The sequence below is a fragment of the Varroa jacobsoni genome, unplaced genomic scaffold, assembly GCF_002532875.2.
Source record: "Varroa jacobsoni isolate VJ856 unplaced genomic scaffold, vjacob_1.0 scaffold_395, whole genome shotgun sequence".
Lineage (NCBI taxonomy): Eukaryota > Metazoa > Arthropoda > Arachnida > Mesostigmata > Varroidae > Varroa > Varroa jacobsoni.
This window is the reverse complement of record NW_019213297.1, coordinates 59,879-76,250: the sequence shown is the minus strand read 5'-3', so window position 1 is coordinate 76,250 and position 16,372 is coordinate 59,879. Positions and strand designations below refer to the sequence as shown.

General features: G+C 41.4%; 1 long non-coding RNA gene across 1 annotated transcript; it reads left to right on the top strand.

Moving 5' to 3' along the window:
* The first annotated feature begins 249 nt into the window (after positions 1 to 249).
* LOC147753548 (uncharacterized) lies at positions 250 to 8,735 on the top strand. Its single transcript, XR_015310862.1, has 2 exons — positions 250 to 923; positions 8,404 to 8,735. It is a non-coding gene; the product is annotated as an uncharacterized LOC147753548 (long non-coding RNA).
* Positions 8,736 to 16,372: the final 7,637 nt, after the last annotated feature.

The window sequence follows — 16,372 nt, the reverse complement described above, 5'->3', positions numbered from 1 at the left end:
ATGACAGCCTCCCAATAGAACGCTTCCGTTCAAATTTGGCGCGCTAGTCAGCGCGCTCTAGTGGCCAGGTCTTTCGGAAAAAAGGCCAGGGGTCGCTGTTTGAAGTCCCGCCAACGACACATACTACACAAGCTATGTGAATAACTAAAGTTACCTATTTTTTTTTTTTACATTCAAGCGTCAGAAAATTATCTGTGTGTTTGTCTATCTGCGTATCTACTCGAAAGTTGTGTTGGTTGTTACGTAACAACAAGACGCCATCTGTTGCTGCCCCGGAACCCTTTCGACGAAGCCGCCCTGTTAGATCCTGTTGTTTTCGCCTTAGCGTTGCACAGGCGTAGCCTAAGTATCGCACCCTCTGTACTGCCGGGCGCTCTATAATAGCACTAGACGATGCTTACAGATCATCATCTGTTTGTTGCTGTTCCCCCCTTTCACGACAGAGCCGATTAGAGAGGCCATTTTATTAAAGCTACTACTACAATGTATGTTTTCAATAAGTGCGTTCGATTAACGCTTACTGCTTAATGCAGCTCAAAACGTTGCGGCATTCGCTTAAGGAGCGATTGGGTTGGGCTGTTTGCCCATTGTAGTATGTCGTGGCGAGTTGTGGTATGGCCGGTCACAAAGCGTTGTTCATTGATCGCTTTGCGGTGATTCCAGTGAAGCAACAAACAGTTTGGATAAGCAGTTTCCTCTCCTCCTTTTGTCCCTCTCCCCACTTTCCCCTCCTCTTCCTCCTCCTCCTCCTCCTCCTCTTTCTTTGTTGTTGTTGTTGTTGTCCTGGCCCGCTGGCCCTATCGCAATCGCGACCATAATAGTAGCTGCAACATCAGCGAATGGTGACGAAAGCAAAATGGAAAAGTAGCGCAGCGGCATCTCATAGATTCGTTACTGTGACTATGTTTGTTGCGGGTGTGCATGTAAGTCCTTGTGAGTCATCGCTGCGCAATGTCATTCATTCGAAGGTAACGATAATTATGGTGATTAAAAGCTTCTTAAAAGCTGGAAAAAAAACCGAGAAGTAAGTTAGCCAAGGATTGGCGAGCAAACAAGTGACACATTAAATGGGCCGGCCGATGACCGAGCAGCTAACAAAACAAATAAAACGTTCAATATGTTTTGCTTAGTCAACTAGCGAAGCAAAGGACATGTGACTCTATTCTAGAAAACGATTGCCTAATATTTATGCGCATCTGCAGCAAGATCTCTTGTTAATTACAATTTCATATTAAGTTTCAGCGGATAAATAACGTCGCGTTATTTGTACTCTAGATCTTCAGCTGAACGGACGCTAGCGTTTAGGAGAAGCGTCTGCCCACTCAATTTTTCTTCTTCCCCAACAATGCATCTCTTTACGAAGACGATGGGGACACAAATGCTATATCGACAATAGGAAAGGGCCGAAGGCAACGGCATCTTTCGTATTAGTATTTTGGTTCTTTCTCGTTGAATAAAAACCATAGCGAGACTGAACCCGAACTTGCCGAGATAATATTCAACGGGTTGTACAGTAAACAAAAATCGATTATAGAGGACGATTTATTGTTTTTCACTGCGCGACGCCGTTATTTCGTTGACGAACTATTTTCAAGCGTCCATACGTGTAGAGCCAGACCAACAGACAGATAGGCACCCGGTGAACAAGCCACTGACTGAAACGGCCGACAGCTCTATGAAGTCTATTCTGTATCTCTATTGGCGAGAGCTTGAATGACTCCAGCGAGTACCGGAGATAGCAACACCGTCACTGCCGCCGCAGTGAGACTAGTGTTAATTACAACTGCGGACACAATGATAAATAATTCCCTCTAGCAAAATTTTGCGACCTGCTTTTTTGATATGCACGTTGATTGCTTTGTCAGTTGGTTCATTGTATCCCCTTCTTCATTCTACCAATCAATCCATGCCTGTTTTTGTTTCTTTCCTCCCCGCGCAGCAAAATCTTCTACACACAACTGGAGAGACGCGACGAAAATACTTGGCCAACCTGAGCCTGTGCTCAACAACAGCCGTCTACAGAAGTGGCCTGAGACCGATTCACTTTTGACTACAGGAAGAAAAATTGATCGATTGTACCCATTCAGGCCTGCACCATGAAATGGTGCAGGCCTGAATGCTCCTGAAGGCTCCTACCAAGAACATTGTACAAATGATTAACTCGGCGCCGGTCCTTGATGCGGTTGGCATCAGTGTAGATGCGATTACTGCTTAACCTATTATACGCCGATGAGCGTTAGAGACACTCACTAATTCTCAGGCGACAGATATAATTTTACACGTAGGTATATTCTACAGACGTGTGCACTAGACGCACGTAGAGTACGTGCCTGAGACGGTGAAGGACCATCACGGTTATGGTGAGCTGCAATCAAATGGCCATAGGATTAGGGAAGCGTAAACATTTATAGCAAACCGGATCTTTTTGGGCTGTAACTCTTTTCGTTGGTGACGCTACGGTAGATACGGGTTATCCAGATGATCTGGATAAAAATGTTTAATTATAATACTAGCACTGCTCAGTAAAACAGCGGCTATAATCTAAGCACTAGATACTTTACTATTGCTATTACACTGAACGACTCGAGCTTTAGGTCCGGTACTGCCGTTAAACATTTCACCAGACGGCTAGCTGCTGTTACTACCGCTACAACTAGTAAAAGTACTATTAGTGGCACTTGAAGTGGGTAAATGTGTCGGACACAGACCATTGAGTTTACCGTCAAGGGTTTCGATCTATTTAGAACTGGTTCTTTCCGTCATTCTCACGCGCTGTGCTTATTACCATTGTCAACAACAATTGTTGTCGCGGTCTACCGAAGGCAATGATGCGATGCTTGAATACTGCTGATGTGACGAAGCAAGATAAAGCACTAAGGCGTTGAAAAGGTAAAGGCGAGCGCCAGAGAAAGCTATGGACATGACGCCTGCGGGAAAAATAGCCGCCCAAAAACGATGCGTTACCACCGACGTCTATTGATTACCTATGTCATTTCATAAATAGGATCTTTTCATCATGTTACTACCGTCTTCGGCGTCAGCTCGCCGAGGTCAAATACTTAGGCGGTCCCATCTGGACAGCAAAAACTACCGCTGTCACCATGATCGGAAGGGAGAATATCTGAGTAGCACCTATGTATTAATGAAACCCCTTGCTCAACAATGTGTCAGCGCGCTCAATATCGTCAAGGTGGAGATGCCCTATCCGCGATAAGGGCAATGCACAACAACAACAACAACAACTCTGATTACGGGAACAAGAGGAAAAACGGTGCTGAAGGCGAAGCAATGGCAGACGTAACACTTCACTATTAGAGAAAGTACCATGTTGAAATGAATGTAAAATTGCAGTTTGCAGTCGAGGTCCACAATGTCGCGCAGTTTTCAAGCTTACCAGCTAAACAAGAACGGCATAACTATTCAGAGGCCGATGTACATTTCTGCGATAATCGTATACTTGTCCAGAGGTAAGTAGCAGAGCTGTACTTCATAGATTTTCAAACAATGCAATGCAACCAGGGGGACAAAACGATCATGGGCAGGTTCAACTGGCTCCTTCCCCAGTCTTTCTTCGGCTTCAGTGAACCATCAGCCTCTCGAATTGTTCTCTACGCTCAGCTGCTACACATACATTTAAATTCGTACCCTCGTCTCCGTTCCCACGAATCTGTATGCGCTCACCAACCCCATAGTTTACAAGTGCATCTGCATATAGCATCGTTGACCATGAGAACTGGACAAGGAAGATTCACAGGCCGCTAAGCTCTCTGGAAACACGTCCTGACTGGGTGTATGAGGAATGTCAATCTAGCGAATCTAACCGCGTTGAAGCACTACCGTCGTTTTAGCTTGCGGTTTTTTCCTGTCTGCGCTGACTCGTGTATTACGTCTTTTATATTTACCACCACCGTGATTATCGTTATGATTATTATGATTTGTATAGCACGTGCATTTGACGATCAATTTCAGCTGCTATGATGCATTCAGATTAGTACTGAAGACAAAAGTAAGCAGTCTTACTCAGGCTATCGCCGTTGCTGCCGTTATCAGGTGCATCCCGAACCATTCACGTCTGTGGCCGCACTCTCATAGAAAAATAAAATTGCACGTTTGTTAGTAGAATGCTACCGGGCTGCCTCTTCAGCTATAACAACCTAATTACTGATTGACCCCATAATAACTATCATGTAGGCTTATTCTAATGAATAGATGCAAAAAAAAGGTCTCTAAACTCTTAAAACTTCACTAGTCAAAGATCACATTAAGGTTTATCTTAGTCTACGGTTTCGAGTCGGACTTGACGACGTTTCCGGTATAATGAGCACAGATGGATCGCAGTTTCCCGTCAAGTCTTGTCGCTCCTTTGCAGCCCGCTCGAACCCAGTTTACATGACTAGGTAAAAAGTTTTGGATTCACTATATTTCAGAAACTTCGCAACAACCGGGCTTTCACTGATGTTTTTCTTTTTTTCATTACCAACACGATAAGGGCACCCTGTTGTGTCGATGAAGTGTGCTAGTAACGATAATGCCATAGAAATCAGAAAGACCTGAAGAAGGACACATAGAACGAATCCCACGAACGTCCGTCAACGATATGTCTAACGCATGTAGATTGCCGTTCGTGTAGCAATAAAAGAACACCAAATCCCAGTTTGCTTAAACATCGTAAATCGTCGGTCATATTATCTGATACTGATAGTTGCTTGAGCACTTTGTGGTCGGTGGCAGTTTTTACGCAACTCAAAATTCGCTTGTCGAAGCCCTTCTTCGACGGTCACAGTTAGTCATTTAGGGGAGGGCGGATTATTTGATAGCATCATTCAGTCACTGCAGGAAGTATTTATTGTTATTTGCATTTATGCTGCTCTAAGGCCACTGGAATTTTCCCTCACGTAAGCTAAGACCTTGATGTAAAATCGTTTCATTTCAAAACCACTTTACTAAGAGATATCGCTTTTGAGCTGAATTGGCAAAGCTGTTAACGAGCACATACTTAATCTTCATCACCGTAAGCCATCTGATGGTAAGTTCGCTATATTGCACAACGACATTTTTGTTTAGAACAGGTTATCGGGACGGAAATTTCAGTTCCCAGCCAAGTGATTTAACACTGATTAGTCTGTGCCTCCATGAAAATGATGACTAGGACATTCATTGAATTATTCCGCCAACTGAAGTTAATTTTTCACTAATTAAAATTCGGAGGAAAAAGAACCGTCTGCCAGTGACCACCGAATTTCTTGGCTGGATATAAAAATCACTATGGAAAGTATCGCTGAAGGAAAACTTTTCTTCCCGTTCATAAACGCTATTGCTTTTTTCCTTTGGATATAACAAAGAGGCTTCCTTTTACCGCTGTAAATTTAATATTCCTGTAATTAAACCTGTAATATACAACAAGCAATATAACGTGATTATGAAACATGTTTCTATAAATGAGTAATACATAATATTCAGCTTTATATTGCGTTCTCTTTTCTCTAGCTACCGCCTTTTCGTTATAAAGATTAAGATTACTGATTATTTTAATTATAAATAGGAAAGTATGGGATACTGCATATAGCCCCACAGGGTTCTACCCTTAATTTCGCCACGATCTTTACTTACACATATTGTCTGTATGCTCGTTTGAATAATTCTCCTCCTATATTCTGCTACCGAAGGTGCCCCGCCGATAGATATTGACGACGTGCAGTTGGTCAGGCCAATAAGAACGATGAAGGTTACCATTATCTCGTACAGTATTACCCATCGACATCGAATCTGACGCAATACCTATAATAATGTGCCTTAGCGTAGAAGCTAACTTCTAGAAAAGATCAATACCCTTTGATTATTTAGGAGAGTTACTTACCTTTTGTTTCGAAGAAGAACACTGATGTATTCGAATAGATTAAAAGTATGCTGGTGTTAACTGTATCAGTCCACCTGGGTAAACAAAATACGTTGCGAAGGCACGCGATTCTGTCCGCTTTGGACCGAGCAGTCGACCGTTTATGAGCTTCGAAGTAATAAGAGGTGAGAAACTATCTCACGCGTACAATCAATATATTTGCGCATATACGCAGATTGTACAGCTCTTTATACTGTATAATATAACACTGTCTTTCGTTGATGTTTTCATCTATCGGTTCGTCTGATATGAAGCCTTTTCTGGCACGTAATGAATGGTACATCACACAGATTGGTCCAGCATGATAGGAGAGAACGTTAGTAACATCATCAAGGCACACAGAAGGCCAATAGCTGTGACTATTGAATGACGATGCGCAGCCTGCCGATACCGTAGTCAATTTCACGAGTAACCAATTTAGAGTACAGTGTAAAAATTATATTAACTCATCAGCTGGAAAAGCACAGGGTGGAGTAGTCAACTTCGCATGAACTTCGTTCGGCTGCCCGTTGTAGCAGGCATCCGTTAATCCGCTAGTTTTAGCTGTCAATGAAAGCTAGTTCATTGTTGATCTTCAATAAGTCTAGGTTTAAATGGTTAGCAAATGGGTCAGTTTTTCATACACCTGCAAAAAAATCCGGACCAGGTAGCTCATCATGTATGTTAACGTTCAAACGATTTTTCAGTTTTGCCTTAACGATTCATACTCGATTTGCTGACTCCAGAGCAGCACCGGAAGTTAGGCGTAATGTTTCTTATAGCGTGAAAATTACAAATGGCAATCATTCGTCGTATTGTTAACAATTACTCTACAGACACAGTGTAGTGATTCTTATAATTATTTGGCAACTAGTTTTATTCTCCCTGGTATTTCACCGCGTCTTGAGCCATGAACGGGTACAGTGTCGTCTTAACTTAAAAATAGGCGTATAACTTTGCCAATAATTACTGCTCATCCAAAGTCATCTTTAGTTTTATATAGCGGCTACATATATATATATATATAGCGTTAAATATGTCTAATATAGTTCGCTCGAAATACAAGTTGTATGATTCCGGTCGCGTTGTCAGATATTCATCATGTTCTATAGGCAATTTGGAGCAGAGTGCAATATATGTTCGTATCCATGTTCGTACTGCTTTAGCTACCGACATTTTTTTTTTACCGGCATGCAGCAATAGAAGTGGTGACAACGGAATTAATCAATGGCGTATCCGCGACAATGTAATCTTAAGGGAGCAAAGGGAAAAGTTTCGCGTCGGTTGTCTTCTTCTCTAACCGGTTCATACAGAGGGAAATTCTGTCGTTAGATGATAGGATGTGACAGGCCGTAGGCCACAACCGGAAATTGAGCGCTGCAAGATACACTAGGTAGCTGTATAACCAGCGATGGTAGCAGTGCTGGTAACCGTTACGAGGAGTAGTGGCAGCGAAACCGAATAAGCAAGAACGACACGATCTCATATTAATATGGCTGTAACGACGCCAAAGTTACCGATGCTGCTTCTTGTAACAGGTAGGCAGCGTTTCTCACAAAGTCAGCTGAAAGACCATCGTGTGGAATCATTCTTGTAGGTCAATGTATCAAAAGCATTCACTGACAGATACACAACTATCCGGATCAGCCACAAAGGCGATAAACGAGCCTTGTGCAAATTTCAGGCGCTGAAAATTAAATAATAACGGAGTAGGAAGTCCAAGCAACTGGAGCAATTGGGTTACGTTAGCCATTACATATTACGCACGCACCATAGGCTCATAGCTGACCGATGCAATAGACCAAATAGCTAACAACCTATGGAAAAAAAACGTGGAACATGGTGTTTGACATTGGCGCTGACATTCCGCAAGGCAAGTCTGCCCTTTTCGGATTTCGGTGGGAAATGGAGATGGACCCAGTTGCGCCATAAATCCCTTCCCGGATAACTTCCATAGCATCCCGAATCTGAACCGTAAGATATGATCCCAGATCTTTCACATCGGCAATCATTCTATATATGGCGAAGATGGGAATCAACTCCAGATCAAGACTTTTAAGATTACTAGGATTAGGTTATATTCTGTCAAATTAGTCTTTACAACTGTATATTTGTATTTTGTCTCGATTAATGACTTTGTCTGGCTCTTCTTCTGTGCTCCAAGAGGGACACGCTATTAAGATATTCCCATTACAGTTTGTACAATAAAAAAAAAAAAGACAAAGTCAATGATATCTTGCTTCACAGGGCATACCTAAACGTCGGATCCACTTAGAAACCAATTCACGCCCCTGAGAAAGTATTCGTAAGATAGTTGTTCTAAATAGCAAATTATTCATATTATTTATTTCTGACCGTAGTTTCATCATACGTCCAGTCTACAGGCAGAATTCGTCGCCCCGATCTAAATTGGACGCTGATAAAGTTAGGTGCCACTTTGGTGATAATAACTTCGAAGTAGAACTTGGTACACCTAAAACATACCTGACATTAATCAATTTCTATAAGGCCATCGTTATCTCTTGCAGATAATGGACGCCCAGGGAAGAACTGCAAGGAGCGATCCCGACCATCACTGGATGGCATAGCAGAAACGATCTTTCATTGCTGTGGAATCGTTACGTGTTACAAATGTGGCTCAAATATTAGATCATTTGATAGAAATAGCACTTTTAACTATTTCATTGCACCTTTGTAAACAAGCTAAGAGTGACGGCGACAGCCGATGTTTTTACCGCTGCTGATAATGACGAGGCAGCAGTATTAAGCTGATGCTTAAATTAATTCCTTGCCCTGTTATAGACAGCAACGCTCCTGGCGGGGAAAACTGCAGTGTTTTCAAATAAAAATATTAAGGTTATGTAATGTTCGCATTTCTACGGCCTGGTATTACTGGTGATTGATAATAGGCTGCAACGTTTGCAAATGTAGTATCAGTTCTCTTGACGCTAATTTTATCAACGCGGCTAATTTGGCCTAGATTTTCGTTGTTTGCTGCATTTAGCCCCAAGTGTATCCTTCGATGGCATCGTTTGACCTTCAAGCGGGATGTGATGCACGCGGTTGAGGGCAAATGTCATGCATGACTATTACACACTATACCGCCCCATCTCTTAAGCTATCTACCATAAAAACGTTTGCATAATCAGCTGGAAATTTTTAGATAGAGAAACAAAAGGAGAGGCTGCGAAAGCAGAAAAGGATGCAGAATTCGATAAGCGAAAAGCAGCAGGAGTAGCATGGAATTTAGGAACAATATGGTCTTCTTTGAAAGATCTCTCGTCCTAATCAGGCGGCGATCTCCTGCATTGCTCTGCTTTTACCAATTGGACCTCTACGCCTTAATCGGCCGACGATTCGGACGTGGTGCCAGCAATCGTAGTCTAAATCTCGGGCACCTATCCGATAATAACAACGGAACCGAAGATAACGGTGCCAACGACACTTCCGGTAACAGTCTAGTTAGCGACAGCGATAGCCTAAGAGACTTTCTCGAGAGTGGTCCCAATTGTCCTCGAATTCACCCCCGATGAACTGATTTTTTTATTCAGAATGTAATGATATAGAACACCGCAGAGCTGTACCTTTTTTCTTAGCGACTTGGCCCATTTTGATCTCTCTGCGAGCAAGTGCCTCATCTTTGTCAACAACAGTGTCCGAATATCAGTCACGTTCCGGGGGTCCAAGGCAGCTGGTTTCAAAGCCCTCAGACTTCCTGGAATTATCTGCTTCTAGCTTTTGGGGCGTGTAAGGATTGTTAAGGATGCTTGTCTACCCACTCAGTCGTACCCTCCACACTCTTAGCTACTACACTTCCCCGTCTCATTTACTTGTTAAATTGTGAGCGATTTGTCAAGTACTACAATTATTATTAGTTCTCGTCAAGATATAGGCTTGTGGAATTTTTAACGATGTCTTTCGGGCCATATTTAGGCAATCATATTACAACCACCAAGGCTGAAGCATTATTTAACTGGGACACATTATCTTGTTATCCATACGGTAAATCAAGAAAGCGAACATTCATTAAATATTCCGGATCACACAAATAATCGAAATCGAGCGGATGGTACCGACTTTCTATTTTCAGCCCTAGCGGTAAGTTTCTTTTAAAAAAAATACACTATGATTTTAGCATATACATATAATTCTCAACTCAGCCTGACTTAGTTGTAAATTAGAAACCCTGACTCATCGTATTTTAAACAATCAAAAACTGCTTAGAATTTAAGCAAATGAAAAAAAAGTTGACCGTTACCCTCTTACCATTAAGGGTCTCAACTATCCTCAGAAAAATAATTAGGCAAATCTAAATGTTGAAATTGCGCTAGGGATATCTAGTGAATGCATATCAGTTTGGGTGTGCTTCATATTGAACTTCATTTGCCGTGCAGAACAGTTCAAAGCAACGGCTTAACGATTCCCAGTTTTCTTTCTATGCGTTGGCCAGCGCACACTACCATGACGCCGAAAACCCAGGTCGAAGATTTATTGAAGTACAGTGACGACTCATAATTACGGCTGCATTTCACGTATTCCTAAGGCGTGGCACAAAGGAAGCGTGTTGACGTCATAAACGATAAAAGTAGAAAGAAGGCCTTTCTTCGATATAGCTATAAAGGGTTGATGATGGTTTTTGTTTCGATGCGACTCGAGTTTCTGCAACGGTTGCGCAATGACTGCGGTGCTACTGTGTCCCGTATCGAATATGTGAGAGTGAGGTGACTTAATTTGTACGTTTGCTTGTCACAGTCGCCAGTCTCTTACTGCGCATTGCGTGCATGCGTAGCTATTTTGTACCGTGGGAACCACGTTACATTATCTGGACAGACGTAAAGAGAAAGACGTAAATGATAGAAAAAGCAAGCGGAGATGAAGATGGTTTACTGTTAAATATAGATTTAGTTTTTCCTTCATACATTGGGTTACGTTTAATACCTTCTATTGAGTTTATAATTCTACGTTTCATATCGGAATCAACTTTTGAACGTCGTTTTCAATAGGACAGATACAAACAGGCAAGACAGAATAAATAACATACTGCCATCTTTACGCTTATGAAACGGCATTATTTATAAATTAGAGTTAAAACTAGTCAGACAAAAGGGCATAGAGTATGCGCGAAAATCAATAAGAAAAAAAAAATAAACCAATCCCTAAACATAATTTTAATCAAGAGCGTGTTTGGATTAAACCAGTCTAAGAGTAGCAATGTACTGTTCCTTTAACATTTGATTTCTGCTAGAATTAAGGGCACTGACTCGCTTGGGGAGCAAAGAAACTCGGCCTAGGTACGAGGTCAAACGCAATCCAGCATCTCTATAGCCATCTATATAGATCTTCGTTTTAAATCGGACTGATGACCTTACGATACGCAAGTCGCTCATGAAAACTACTTACATACATAGTTATATTTCGCAAAAATAGTTGTTTAAGAAACAACAGGGTAAAATTGTATTTGCCCATACAAGCTCCATTGAACTCTCATTTGGGCAACATCTTGTCGTAAAATCGATTATATATGCAGTAATATTCTAAAAATTAAAAAAATAAGAAGTAGGCGTACATGTTCTAATTGAACCTTTTACCAGTGTGACTCATAAATACCGTAACCTTTACAGGTGTCTGAGGTAGAAGCGCTAAAGTTTTGGTTCAACTACGAGAAAACAACAACCTTATAGTTAGGTTTATTGAGTTAGGTCACAGGACGCTGCATCGCCCCAGGGAAGCCTTTACGCAATTGCGAGCTCACGGGAAATGACGAAGCTGGTCCAAACAGCCTGAGTAGTTCAACAATCTAATCACGAGCCAATCTCAGGGTTCATCACATTGAGGTGGAGTTAAGCTAGTGTTTATAGGACATAGCGCCGACTCGTCTATACCTCGTTTTGTGTCTCCACGGTTTAATTTCCATACGCAGCAGCATTCATTAATATTTAGTGTGCATTGTATGATACCTGCATTGGGACAAACTTTGACACGCTGTTTGTCATAACCCACATGCATTCATCTGCCACTTCTGAAAAAAAAAAAGCCCATTCCTTCTAGAACAAGCCAACAGACAAAAATTTGGGCGAAAACGAGCTATTGTTGAATCTGTTCAGGCTCATCGAACGTCCACTAAGATAAAAATAGAAAAATTCTGCCTGTTCCAAAATCGACGATCTGCGTTTTTTTTTACGGTTAGTTTTGAAGTGACTTGTCAAGTATCCAGGAAAAATTTCTATCAGAATATCCTCACTCAATTAATTCTAGTGTACTTCAAAAGTCTAAAAATCATTGAAATTGGCTAAAAAGCCATTTTTACATGTGGATTTTCGATACAAAAATTAAAAACCATTTTACAAAGGAAAATATTAATTGTCAATTAAGTCATTTATAAGATAGATAGGCTTTAACGGGTAGCCCACTGGAGACTCTTACACATTTTGTATTTTTGTATCCGTTTTGAACATTTATATTTTTTGAAAGCTTTAGCTTGCCATTAGCTGTAATTTCATTCCTCTAAATACGCTCGATTTAGCGTTTTTAAGCGATACTTTACCAAGTTGACATTTGCCAGGACCACATGATACACGGTTACTCTTAATAAGTTATCTCAGGATCAAAAAAGAATATTTTGAAAATTACGAGTGAGTTGTTTAGATTCTTAATTGAAGCTGCGATATCGGTAAATTATGGTGGTGTTGAATGGACACGACCATCAGGAATGGTGCTTTTGGCGCGTAGAAAAATTTCATTGTATCTTTGCTTTTACTTCGATATAGTCTTAATAGCCAAACATAAGAAAAAAAAATACTAATTTAGGTGCCGTATCTTGTAATTTAGCCAGTCAATAACCGAAACACTAGCCACGTGCCACATTTCGTTCGATTCTTATCGTCTCTACTTGTTTTATCTATACTTTCATCATTATTTTACAAGATCAAGGTCCTACGTTAGGAGACAGTAACAACAACAATAATAATAATCTGCGTCCCTTAGCTCCAAATGCGCGAGCAGCATTCGCTACGGCCGACCAGCGGTGGGATAACGTTCCAAGCAACGTATCGGGTCGCCATGCCTGTCTGCTTTTTGCTTCGTACATTTTTCTATTACTGCCACTTCTGCAACGAATAATTCGATGATATGTCACGTCAGAGAAAGATAATTTTCTGTCTGATCCATCTATCTATCCAGATACTAGTTGTATGAAGAATACGCACCCTACCATAGCAGAAAATCACGAAAGGGGGAAGGCCGTGAGTTAGGGGAGGGGGGACGTCGTGTGCCTGCTGCAGTTCAACTGAATCGCTGTGGGGTAAATAGGAGAGGGAACCTGTGCCAGATTATCGTTGGAGAGCCGTCTGCCTGCAAATGCTCTATTAGCAATAATCATGGGACGAGTTGAAAAAATGATAATAAGTATGGATAGCAAACATTCGTATAATGCATAGTGTCATTTAAGCAGTCGAGAAACCCTAGCAGAATAGGGTATCGGTAACGATTGAACATAGTTTAATTTAATAATAGTATTGAAATATTTTTTAATGTTTTACATTCATGTTACCATGTGCTCACCGAGACATGTTAAGCGCTATATTTGCGTGTGTGTAGCCAAATCGACTTGGAAGTCATGAGCGTTAAATGGCAGGAACTACCGTCCAACGGGTCACCGCTACCACTACGAGCAACATTTTTTATTGATTGCGAAACAAAACGTGATTCAGGCCTGTTAACCGATCGATTGAGCATGCAGGAACCAGTCATGTGGATACTTTCTCGATACTCAAGATCTCTGGGGCTGTATCTGCTGATGTATATATTTCATCTTGGAAAAAAATAGCAGGAGATGATTATGTGTTTGTAGTAATTTGCTTTATGTTTTGAGCAGAAACATCTTCGATTGTATAGCGAGGAACTAGCAGTAAATTTTTTTTAAGTCGCGTCATTGGGCCAAGGGGAAGCATCACGCGTGACCAAGTGGGGCAGTAATTGAAGGCTATTTTTTCCTTTCAATTTGAGACCCACAAAAATTGCTTCTATCTGCATTTCAAGCATTCGCGTCAGCTCTATTATGCAGGATGCTTTTTTAAGCTAATGGGTCACAAAATTTGTCATTGTTTTATTATCGTTCATTAATATCAAGCCCACGAGCGCACAGTTCCTGGACCGTTCGCATCTGACTGGAGGAGGCTCACTCCTCCGAGCCATAAGTGGGGAGACAATCTTTGGATTAAGTTCTCGAATGTTCCTATATGTGGACTACGACTACAGAATACAGTCAACTAGCTAGAGCATACAGAAAATGCTTATTGGTCGTTCATTTGTAAGAAGATGGTGCATGATTATGGGTTCCTTTAACCGAAGCTGCTGCATTTATGTAATTCGTTCAATGATACCAATACACAATATGCTTTTTCTGGCTATGACAAATCTATGCCGGCTGCTGTGTGCAGAATGCTGAGATGGCCAATTGATAGTTGCGCCATATTGCCATATTGTTTAAGCAAAAATCGAGAGCAGTCGAGCGTTTCAATGCCATCTATGTAGACATTGGCATTACGGACACTGGAACAAATACGATGTTTTTAAGATTTCGAGAGATAGCACATCGAGAACCTTATATGTGTGCCTACAAAAAATGAGCAGTTATTCCTAATCCCCGCCACAAAATTCAGCTCTAAACACAGACAGTCACATTTAGACGTATTATCTATTTACAAGCGGATGAAGTAGGCAGGCCGCTTCTGCCAGACTTGGTTTGTCTCCCCGCTTTAACAAAGACGATTCATGCGCATGTTTCAAATTCTCCGATGTCCTAAGTAATCGTTAGGCTTCGTGCTAGTACTTTTTTTGTTTGCTAATCCGCGTCTGTCAGTAGCGACGATGCTTTCGACATTGATATCGTACGCGTTACGCACATAATGATATCGAATAGGAACGTCGATATTAGACGGAAAACCTCGTTCCTAAATACTGGCTGTTACAGACAGATGACCGACAAGGGAAATGACGACGGCTCTAAATAAAATCAATTATTTTTATTTAACTAGCTGCTATATGTACACAATTTAAGACTAGCCTTGTAACAGGTCCATTCAACAAACGGCACTGGTATCTTACTATGACCAATAATGCTACTATCGAAAAGACCAGCAAGAGATGTTATCTATTGAACTGAACAACGCCGTTATCTACACAGAGGATAGTGTGTAATATTCAGTATATACTAACTGAGGCAATACAAATGTGCTTTGCAAGGTGACCATCTTCCATGTGCTTCCATGCCGTACGATTTCGCGCAGTTGCTTAGAAACTATGGCGTAGTTACAGCGAAGATGATTACCTCTAAACTCAGACTAATTATTTGCTATATACAATCGGACATATTGCTACTCGAGGAGAGAAACTATCCTCTCCTAGAGAGAATATAATGAAAGGCAAACTAATTAGGTAGGCACTCGGTGAGTATCTCTGACGTGATGGTTTCACCTTCAATGATTACCCTCTATTTTATGATTTACGGTAATTTTTACTACAATGATAATATAATAGAAGCAAACGTATATAGCACGAGCTCTTATTTCGTTGTTTAGGCACCACGTATGAACTGAATAGTTGGCCTTGGTCAAGGTCGAACACTGCGAAAACCTTGAGTAACAGACACGATAGGGAACAGCACATCGTTAGTTCTGCCACTGAGATCAAAGGCTTCGTTTTTCTAACACTACACATTGTTTATTAGAAAGTATACGGCACGCCATCATTCATATTGTTCAATCAAGTGCACTCCGACGGATACCGTACGTTTGTCTGTATTGTTGCGCTCATTAAAAAGTGCAGTTTTTTAAATAGGGTAACGCAAGCCGACGTTATAGTGGCTATACGTGCATGATAGAAGAAATACATCGTACAGTACCTTATTCGTAGTATTGTTCTTAGGCGCTTCTTTGAAATATCAGATAATAGAAGCCATTCTAGCTTTTTTTTTTCATTTTTTTGTTGATTACAATGCCCCGTCTAGGCTATGCGAGAGCAGACGCAGGTCTTATTATGTGCAGTCGACGCTTTGCTTCTACCTGTTCGCTGGCGGTTGTCCGCATTCGTGACCATGGTGCGCTCTGTAAATGTCGTGGCGCTCATAGAAAAAAAGAGCAAACTAATAAGGAGTGCAATGCAGCGCGGTAGCCTTTTGGGTCGGCCCCACGTCTCTCGATAGGTTTTCTCGATCTTAGTCAGCGCCACCTCGGCTGGTGGCCCCTGACAGACTCGAGAACAACTTTGGGTCGGACTCTGCAACAGAAAAAAAAGATGGGCAGATCGGCTTTACACCATGAACAAATAGCCACCATCGCTGTTACTCGTAGCGAAAGTGTGCTGCTGTGGCGGTCAGGTCGTGCTTTGCGTGATTATCGTCACAATGTTTTAGAATTGTCAGGCTACGACCGTTGTAGGAAGAGAGAAAAGACGATTCCTGAATGAAGATTTATATTATGTAAAAGCTATACATATATA